The sequence below is a fragment of the Ceratotherium simum genome, chromosome 2 (assembly GCF_057802395.1).
Source record: "Ceratotherium simum simum isolate JZ-2026a chromosome 2, ASM5780239v1, whole genome shotgun sequence".
Lineage (NCBI taxonomy): Eukaryota > Metazoa > Chordata > Mammalia > Perissodactyla > Rhinocerotidae > Ceratotherium > Ceratotherium simum.
In genome coordinates this window covers 12,129,114-12,139,200 of record NC_141901.1, presented here as the reverse complement: position 1 = coordinate 12,139,200, position 10,087 = coordinate 12,129,114, and the positions used below count along the sequence as shown (strand labels likewise).

At 42.5% G+C, this 10,087-nt stretch overlaps 1 pseudogene; it reads left to right on the top strand.

Moving 5' to 3' along the window:
* Positions 1-9,143: 9,143 nt before the first annotated feature.
* LOC101394629 (mortality factor 4-like protein 1 pseudogene) lies at positions 9,144-9,813 on the top strand (annotated as a pseudogene).
* The last annotated feature ends 274 nt before the right edge of the window (positions 9,814-10,087 follow it).

Sequence of the window (10,087 nt, the reverse complement as noted above, 5' to 3'; positions counted from 1 at the left end):
AAACTATGAGATAATCAATTTTTCTTGTTTAAAGCTGTTAACTTTTAGGTGATTTGTTATGCAGCAATAAATAACTAATACACCAGCCCAGCCCTGCAGCCCTGTACCTATTACTCTGTCACCACCAACAGATAGGTATCTCGGTGTCTGATTTCCAAATTCCCAACAGAAAGATTCTGATTGGCCCAGATTGGCTTGGGTGTCCACCCCTGGTACAAACAGCTACGTTCATTGAGGGAACAAAGCTGTTTAGTACAATTATAGCCACAGGGTTCTAGTCCTGTGAGTAGAGGTCAGTTCTTAGAGAAGAGGAAGTAGTCTCTCTTAAAAGGAAATCCACATCTAGTTGGGAAGATGAAACACTTGGAGTAAACAAAGACTACCCAGGACAATAAATGATTAACTATGGGCCCCATGTCCCTATCACCTCAAACACAAAGTCTAGGGCTGTGCCGAGAGTGACTCTTAGACAACGAGAAAATTCTGTTACTAGAATTACTTTGTTTGCTAGTTTTTTTTTAAAAAATCCATTAAGGTAGTTGTTGAGCAGAGTGCTGAGAAAAGAATCAATTGATTGAGTCCATTTGTTGACGCAAACAAGAAAAGGAGGCAAGCAGGTGTCACACTAGTAAGCAAATGCTCCTCTTTGATGGAAGGAAAAGAAAATCTCTAAAATGTCACTCCTCTACAGGGCATGACTGCTCCAATGAATCCTTTTAAAAACAGGAGTCTTGTTATGACTGAGGAAAGGAAAGAATGTTGGAGGAAGGAAGATTATTAAGGGCCAACAATCTCTCTGAGACCAGGAACATCATGGTTGGATGGTGTCAGGAAAAGAGCTTCTCATTCCTCTCCCTGGTAGTAATTTTTTCTGACTGCTGGAGAGTATATATTACCAAAATGCTGGTCACAGAGAGTAAAAAGATAAGAAGGGAAACAGCAAAGGTAAGGGCCGACAGTACAAAAAGGTAGGAGAAGGAAAGCTAGAAATACAGAGATCAGAAATGGGCTTTACGTCTAGAAGTAATAGAGAATATAACTTGATGACTTATAGCACTAATTTATACCTAGGATTTTGAAAGTGAAATTTAAAAATTAAAGAAAGAAGTTCAAAGAACAGAGCTTCCGATCTGTCACTGAGGTAAACTGGGAATCTACTGAAGATTCCCGGGCTTTATAGCACCAATACTTACCGAAGTTGGACAGAGAAAAACTATAATCATTAGCTGCATAATTCCACCCCATCTCTCCCACCACTACCAAATTTTTTTTCCTCCAAGTCTTTGCTACAACCCTGTTCTGTCACATGACTGGACACCTCACAGTGATAATATCACCATTACTAGTAAGATCAGCAACAGCTACTGTTTATTGAGTCTTAGCCAAGCCTTAAGCACTGAAGTAACCACCTTTGGTACATAACATCACTTAATTCTCACAAAAACCTTATAATGTGAGTACTATTAAGCTCTCCATTCAGTAGATGAAGAAGCCCATCTAAGGCTGAGAGAGGTTTACAAAACTTGCCCAAGGATGTATAGCTAGAAAATGAGAAACTGGAATTTGAACTAAGTTCAAAGTCCATGATTAGATGGCCTCCCATGACATTTCATTGTGGAGCACTTATGTGCTATCACTATGTCAGAGCTTTGCTTACATTGTCTCGTTAGATTATCACAACAACGCATAAGGTAGGTTTGATTATCCCATTTTACAAAACACGAATCTAAGTAAATGCACTGATCACAAGGCTGTTGTCCACTGACTCTCCAGCTAAAATCAACTACTATTTAAGTCACTAACATGTGCAAAATGAACACTTAATAAGAACAAGATTTGTAGACAATGTGTTTTATGACTATAATTGGTGAACAATGTGCAAATATCATACAGGGAACCCCTAGTTTCATGGAATACTGAACTCATGGTCAACTATTTCTCTTTTTCTCATTTTAGAGGGTACCCTTTCTGGCTGTGGACCCACTTATATAACCCCTACACAGAAGTCAATGGGTGTTTTAAGCATAAGCAAGACAGATGTGGCTGCTGGGGTGGGGTGGAAGACGATAACCAGCATACAGATTGCTGTGCTTATGTTCTGTGTTGACATCTGATGGCTATTCTTGTCTGTGTTTACATGTCCCATTCATCTGGTTCAACCAGACAAAGTTTTATTAATATTATTGATGGTTGCCATAACAACAAGCATGTGAATATACTTTAGCTATGAAATTGTGACAAGTATTTGGTTGATCACAGTCCGTAAATTGCATCAGAGGGATGATCTCCAGGGGTGAAGGGAGATGGAACAGGACATCACCAGATGGACACTTGCTTTGATCTCATTGAGGAAATTTACACAGTGATTTCTCCTGAAAAAGTTCCCTTCCAGGGGCTTTCTCTGGAAATTTGGAGCTGTTTGATCCTTGAAGAAAAGCCAGTAAGTCAACCAAAGACTCTTCCTAGACAATAAATAGCATTCTGAGTTTGCATCCTCCATTTCCATCACTCTCCCTCTCCTGATCTTCTCAGTCCCTTTAGTATTCAGGAAATTAATGGAACAAAGTCAAACACTAGAAATTGGGTAATCTTCCTTTGCTTCTTTTAGCTCTGGCTTCTTAGGTGACATTCCTTTGGACCACAGATACTTGCTAAAAGTATACTGGATATTGGGGCATGGGGAGAAAAAGGGGCAAGATGGTGAATATGGAAGGCGTGTAAAACAATCTGCCGTTGAGGAATTTGTGGTCTTGTTTAAGGGCTAGGGGGACTGAAGTGGTTCCTGAGGTGTGGGGCTTTTAGTTTTATAACCAGGAAAGTCCAAGGCAAACCAGGAGAGGTAGCCACTCTATGAAGTGAGTCTTGGAAATTTACTTCACCTACATAGACCTCATTTCTCCCAACTCTAAAAATGAATTAAAAATTTTAACTCCTTTGCCTGAATTCTCAGTAATAAAACAAAAGAAGAAAAAAATATATGAAATCTTTAAAAAGGAGTACAGAGATGCCAGCCCTATCTGATCCTAGAGTATTGGCTCCAGAGAGACAGGGAATTGGGTCCCCTTGGTGAAACATGTCAACATGCATGACCTCAAACACTTAGCCTCTCCCTGTGGTGCACCTGGTCTCTTTGAGACAATGGAGTACTATTTAACAAATTGACTCCCTGAAGGTGTCTAAGTGATTCCCAGCATGTAGCTTACACACTGGAAGAATCTGGTTCAACCAATGTTGAATAACCGATCTTAAAACTCCCAACGCACAGCTGCATGTTTAGGATGAATACAACATGATCAGTAAAATATTTTTATTACAAGGGGTTACAACTTAAACGCAGTAAAAAAGATACTGGATTGAGGTGTTCCATTTAATGTATAGGTTGAGAAGGGAGTGAGAGAGGGTAAGGGGAAGAGACAGAAGAGTCATCCTATGGTGATTTCATACCACCATTCCTCTGCCAGTGAGATAAGAGCAGTCATTGGGCTTAAGATTATCCATTATTCATTTTCTCTAAAGAAATAGGAGTGCTACGAGAATTACAGGTTGGTGCTGGGGAGGGGTGTACTCGAAGCCTCCCCCTCTCCCAATTTAGAACACAGTTGGGAGAAAGAAGGAGCAGAGTCCCCTCCTCCAGAATAGTAACAAGGGCAACACTATCCACCCACCCTGGCTCAGCTCAGCCAATAAAGAAAAAGGTACTCCACACAAGCACTGTCAGAGCTTCTGGGCTCTGTGTGAATGAGGTTGAGGAGACAGCTATGGTGCTTTGAGGCTACACAGATAATCCATCACTTTCCTTTCTGTGCCCAGGAAGGCTTGGGGCACGTGTCCCCCCAAAAATATATAATTAAGTCCAAACCCCTGGTACCTGTGACTGTGACCTTATTTGGAAATAAGGTCTTTTCAGATATAATCAAGTTAAGATGAGATCACACTGAATTAGGGTGGGCCCTAATCTGATGACTGGTGTCCTTATAAGAGGAGGAAATTTGGACACAGAGACACACAAGAACAACATGTGATGACAAACACAGAGATTAGAGTGATGCATCTGCAAGCCAAGGAATACCAAGAATTACTGGCAACCACCAGAAGCTAAGAGAAAGGCATGGAACAGACTCTCCCTTGGATGGAACCTCTCTGACACCTTGATTATGGAATTTTGGCCTCCAAAACTGTGAGAGAATAAACTTCTATTATATTAAGCCACCCAGTTTGTGGCAGTTTGTTACAACAACCCTAGGACACTCGTACAGAGATCAAGGGTCTATCCTTGGCAAAATAGTGAACTAGGTACCTCTGGAAACTAAAATTCTTGCCTGATTTACTGTACTCACCTCATTCCATTTTATTTGCCTTCCTTCCACCCTCCATACCTATGCTAAAGACAGAACACTAAAATTCAAATCCTTCAGTGGCTCCCCACAGTTTGCACAAGATAAAAGCAGATCTACAACGCACTGCCAGATGTAGACACTGTCCATCTTTATAGCCTCTCTCTTGCCTCACTTGTACTTATAGTTCCTTAAAACTACCCTTCTTTTTCATGCCTTGATGATTTCACACTGATGTGTTTTTTGCCAGTGTGAAGACTCAACTCAATATCACCTCCCTAGCAAGTCCTTCTACACCTATTTAGGTAAAGAATTTGTCTTGAATTGAATTCCCTGGCATAGAGCTTCAAGTTTCTTTGTTATGCTAATGAGATGGCTCATGGTAAACCCCTAGGCAGCTTCAGGAAGGGGGTGGTTCAGCAGAAGAGGGTTAGGACTTTTAGTTGCCAGACCACCAGGGACAGGAGTAGGAGTGGAGATTGAGTTCAATCCCATGGCCAATGATTTAATCAGTCATGCCTATGTAATGAAACCCCAATAAAAACTCTGGATGCCCAGGCTCATGGAGCTTCCTGGTTGGTGAACACATTGCTGTGCTGGGAGGGTGATGCACCCTGACTCCACCAGGACAGGGTGTGGAAGCTCTGTGCTCCCCACCAGAGCTTACTCGATGTGTATCCTTTATAATAAAACAGTATAAGTATAGCACTTTCATGAGTTCTGTGAGTTGTTCTAGCAAATTATCAAACCTGAGGGAGTTGTGGAATCTTCCGAATTTATAGCCGGTCAGTCAGAAGAGCAGGTGACCTGGGGACCTCGAAAGTATAGCTAGCATCTGAAATGAGGGCGGTCTTGTAGAGATCAACCCTTTAACTGTGGAGTCTGACCCTAACTCCGAGTGGTTAGCATCAGAATTTTATTATAGTTCACCCAGTTGGGTTTTGAAACAAAACAACCCCTTATCCCTCCTCTCCACCTCTTCTCCAGCTGGTGTTACAGTCTATGTTATTTTTGCATGTCCATGAGGAATCCTCCTCCACAATCTACCCATGTTGTTTGAGTCAAGCTAATCCCATTTCTTCAGCTCCAGAGTAAGCATTTGACCCGGACCTGGCCAATAAGAGAATTCCATTTCCCCTGGTTGCTTTAGGATGGACATGTGATCCAAGTCAGCACAATGGATCAGCTTGACAGGAGAGCACCCTCTTTCAATTAAGGTTGTGAGAGCACAGCTGCCTGATCCATCCTTGGCAACATCTGGGGAGAATTTGCCTGAGAATGATGTCCACACAGAAGAAAGAAGAGCTGAAAGATTGTCCTGATAGAGTTTTTGAGACTCTTTGCTTGAAACCAGAAATACCTCCTGGACCTCCTAGTTATGCTAATCCATAAATTCTCTCTTTTATTCAACCCTGATTTGAGCTAAGTTTTCTGTCACTTGCAACCAAAAGAATCCTGACAATAGACCATCCTTCCAAAGCACACCTGTGACTCTTGTTTCTACCATCACACTCACTATAATTTTCGGTTTGTTTGCCTACCCCAGCCACTGGACTGGGAGCTCAGGAGAACAGCGACATGTCTTCTTTGTCTGTAATGTCTGCAATACCTACCTCAGTGCCTAGAATAGTGGTGTCCAATACATATTTTCTGAATGAATGTGGGTAACCACCTCTCTTACAAATGGTCATTTCCTCTTTCCTGGCATCCCTTTCTCCCTCCCCCTTTCACCCCCAGCATGGTCTCATTCACAGGGTAACAGGGAAAACAGATGCCAGCCTAAAAACCATAAGAATTGAATTGTAGCCTGGTTCTGCTTTTTTCCAGATGTATAACCTTAGATGATTCTCTTATCTCTCTCTAGCCTCAGTTTCCTCATCTGTAAAGTGAGCAATATCTGCAGATCCTCCAAGGAAAAACTTTCCACGTTCTAATTCTTATTAAATTATTAATTGAAAACTAAGGAAGTACCTGTTAAGGGCTAAGCTATGAGTTTTCCCTGGAATAGCTGCATTTTAATAGATGATTCCCGAAGACTGAGAAACCTTAAAGGATTCAAGAGGTGAAACTGCAAAGGTGGCAGAATAAATTATAGAGAGAAATATGTGACAGGTGTGTCTAGCTCAGTGGCCCCCATGTCACACTGAGATTTGCTATTGAAACCACTATGGGAAAGACCCAGGGCAGGACTAACGGCAAAGAATCTGATCAAGTCTATTCAACATGTGCACTACCCCCACTCCCAACTCAAATCCTCAGAACCGGACCAAAAACCAGAACTTGCCCCAAACCCACTGGTTGAATAAGTGGCTGATTCCATGGCATTGACACTGGGTCCCCAAGCTCAAGAGGAAAGCATCTGTCACAAGAAAAAGAGGGAGAGAAAACAGTGAAGAAAACAGGCTACACTCTCAACTATCACCAAAAGGAATAAGACCTAGACCCACTGTCCACTGGGAGATTGCCATAGGGCCCTAGCTTCTGATGGACAAGTCTTTTTCTCCTCGGGGTATGAAATGAAACGTCTTTATTTTAGGCCAAATTCCACTCAAAGGTAAAGCTATAGAAGAATTTCAAGACAAGAACCATTGAAAAGGACATTTGTAATGAATGTAGTGTCCCCCACCCCACCTGCCCTCCCAAAGGGAGTCCCGACAGGGATCAAGAAAGTGAGCTTTGACAGGATGGAATCCTCTTTTGTTCCAACCAAACCCACAGGCTGTGCCTAGAAGATTAGAAGCTGGTGGAGGCAGAGAGAATCATCTCGGTTACCCAGGACCTGGTACTCCTGCTACCCGCCTAGAGGCTGAGAGACGATGGCTCTTGAAAAGGGGAGGAGGAAAGAAAGAAGAAGGGAGATGTTTCAAATTATCCAGACCAGATTATTATACAATTTTCACACTTTCCTTCTGAACAGACAACAAATGACGCTACTAGGAGATTCCCAGGGGTGGCTATAAAGTACAGGCCAAATACAGGACTGCTCATGAGAAAACAACTTTTTAAAACTTCAGGGAGAAACTACTGCCTACCATCACCACCAAAAATAACCCTCCCTCACCCAGGCCCACTGGATGCTGCTCCATGTATCTTTCAAACTTAAATTCCTTGGTTGAAGACCTTAATTTCTGTTATAATGCATGTACTCCAAGAAGGTAACATTTTAAGTCAGTGTCAGCAACTTGAACCTTCAGGTGAGTGAGTTCCTGTTCTTCACTGAAGTAACTTGGATGAGTGAGAGGCCAGGAAGGAAAGAGGAAGGAGGGGAGGAGAGAAAGAGAGGGATTGTGAATGAACCTGTGCACGGAAGAGAATGGGAAGGCTGAGAGGACGGCCTTCACAACTTTGCAAAAAGTTGTCCTAGGAAGGTGAAACCAAAATTCTTAAATAGGACCCTTTGAGAGTGTTTACAATGAGCACCTACAAATCTACTAAGAATCATCCCTGGGGAGAACCCTACAGCTCGTGGAAAAAAATCCTGCATTAGAACAGCAGGAAGGACTCCTTCCATCTTCAAACATCACCAGAATAAACGCATTTCTGCACTGTCTGCTCCTCCCTGCCACACAGGCATAATCGGGGATTATTTCAGAAAGAATTAAGCATCTCCCTCTAATCTCGCTTCTCTGACACAAGCTGTGGAAGGCTACAGGTCATCGCCCCAAACTTTGCAGTTCTTGGGCTACTACAATCAGCTTCTTCCTCCTGCAGTTTCTAAAGAAAGAACCTCAGAAAAGAAACACGTTACCCGAGTTCTTCAACTGTAGGAAGGACTGCCAACTTTCTCTTGGGTAAGAGCACCCTCTGGTGGTGAATGTCTGCATTGCGTCTAACGGCTCCATCTCTGGAGGTCGGCTGTCTCCTAACTGGGCTCAACCACAAATCCTTCCAGATGGAAACATATTCCAAGATCTCTCTTGGTAGCATAACGATTCACTGAAATCGAAGTTATAAGATCTTGGCTCAGGGCCTTGCACTATTATTCCTAGGGTATGACTTTGGCCTAGTCACCTCTCTCAGCCTCACTTCCTCTATTAAAAGTAGGAAAACAATGCCAACTTTAGGATCAAATGAAAATAATAATAACTGCTACTCAGTGAAGTACTATATACATTAAAATAAGAGACACCATTATGGTTTACCAGATATCTACAGATCTCAGATCCAAACAGAAAGTCCTTACTATTAGATTCTTATCCCCACAGCTCCTTCATGCTTTGTGAGTGTTACCCTTACAAATCTCTTACACCAGTATGTTCCTTCCAGATGCCTGCCTTCGACTTCATCTAGTTCCTTGTTACTTGAAACACCTTTTCTCAAACTCTCATTTTGTACCTTATCTCCTGACCCTGCCAAGCTGCTGCCCCACTCTGGCCAGGTCGCCGACCCCCTGATGCCTGCTTGCCAGCCCAGTTTTGTGCTATCCTCACACACATCACCATATGTTAATTCTCTGAAAAGTGCTTATTTTCAGTCTACCCTTACTAGAGCGGAAGGGTATCCCCAGACCTGATACAATGTTCGGTGTCTGGCGTGTCCCCTATAAATATTTGTTGAGTGAAGGAATGAACTCACGCATGCTGCATATTCAGGATCCTGCAATAAATATTAGTTGAGGAATTGGGGATGGTGGGAGAAGAGGAGGCGGCAAATCACTGATAAACAGCACCGAAGTGCGTCCTGAAGTCTAATGCCAGGAAAGTGAGCAGGCACCATGCTTCCACGGGCTCTTCTTTATGGAAAGATCATCGTGGACGAAAACAAGTGAAAATCTTTACACATTAGAGGAGTTGAAATAAAAAGGATGAATGTGTTCCAGAAATCAGGGTTCTCCAAAACATGGACAGCAATCTTCAGAAAGAGAGAGAACTTCTAAAGCCAATCAGGAACAATATGAGAGGGGATGGCGAGAGGGGCTTCCCCATGAAAGAAGGCATCTGGTCTGAAAAAAGTGGGCATAAAAATGAAAAAGAACAAACAGAAAACTCTTGAAAATGGTGTTGATGGCCAAACCAGTGAGACCTCTCAGCCACCTGGGATGACAAGGGCCCAAGTAGTCCCCATCATTGAAACGAAAAACACATTCATGAACAGAGGGGAAGTTAAAATCTCCTGAATAACCAAAACCACTAGCTACTGATGACAGGAACTTGGTTACCAGACAAAGCTGCTTTTATCTTCTTACCAAAAAGAATGTGGAGTCATTCTTGAGGATTATGCACATCATAAGAAATCTCAAGGAAATATAGAAAATAAGGAGCATGTTGTTTGTGAAATGATGGCATACATAAATGCACACTCACTATGATGTTGGGCACTCAGCCACTCTACGACTTTGAGACCACAGTATCCTGGAAACCTTGCAGATCACTCTGATGCACCCATATTCCAGGTTTTTGGACCACCACACCTACTGAGATTATTTGTATGCGTCCAAGCAATATTGGCTTATGCACCTCTGGATATAACTTCTGGCTGAAAAGAGCTTTGCTTTAATATTAAACTATCTGCAAGATTTGCAAAGCACCTAGCAGAGATTTCTGCAACTTTCTGTTGTGCCAGCAATTATGAGGTAGCATCAGAAAGTTGTGATCTGTTGACACTCACGTTTGGATCTCCGTGGTGTGCTGGAAAATATTGAAAAACCAGCTCTTTTTTGGGGTGGGGAGGCAGGTTCAGGGGGAGAGGGAGGGAGCACTGATTTGTAGCATTTGCCAGTTACTGATTTGTAGCATTTGCCACCATGATCAATT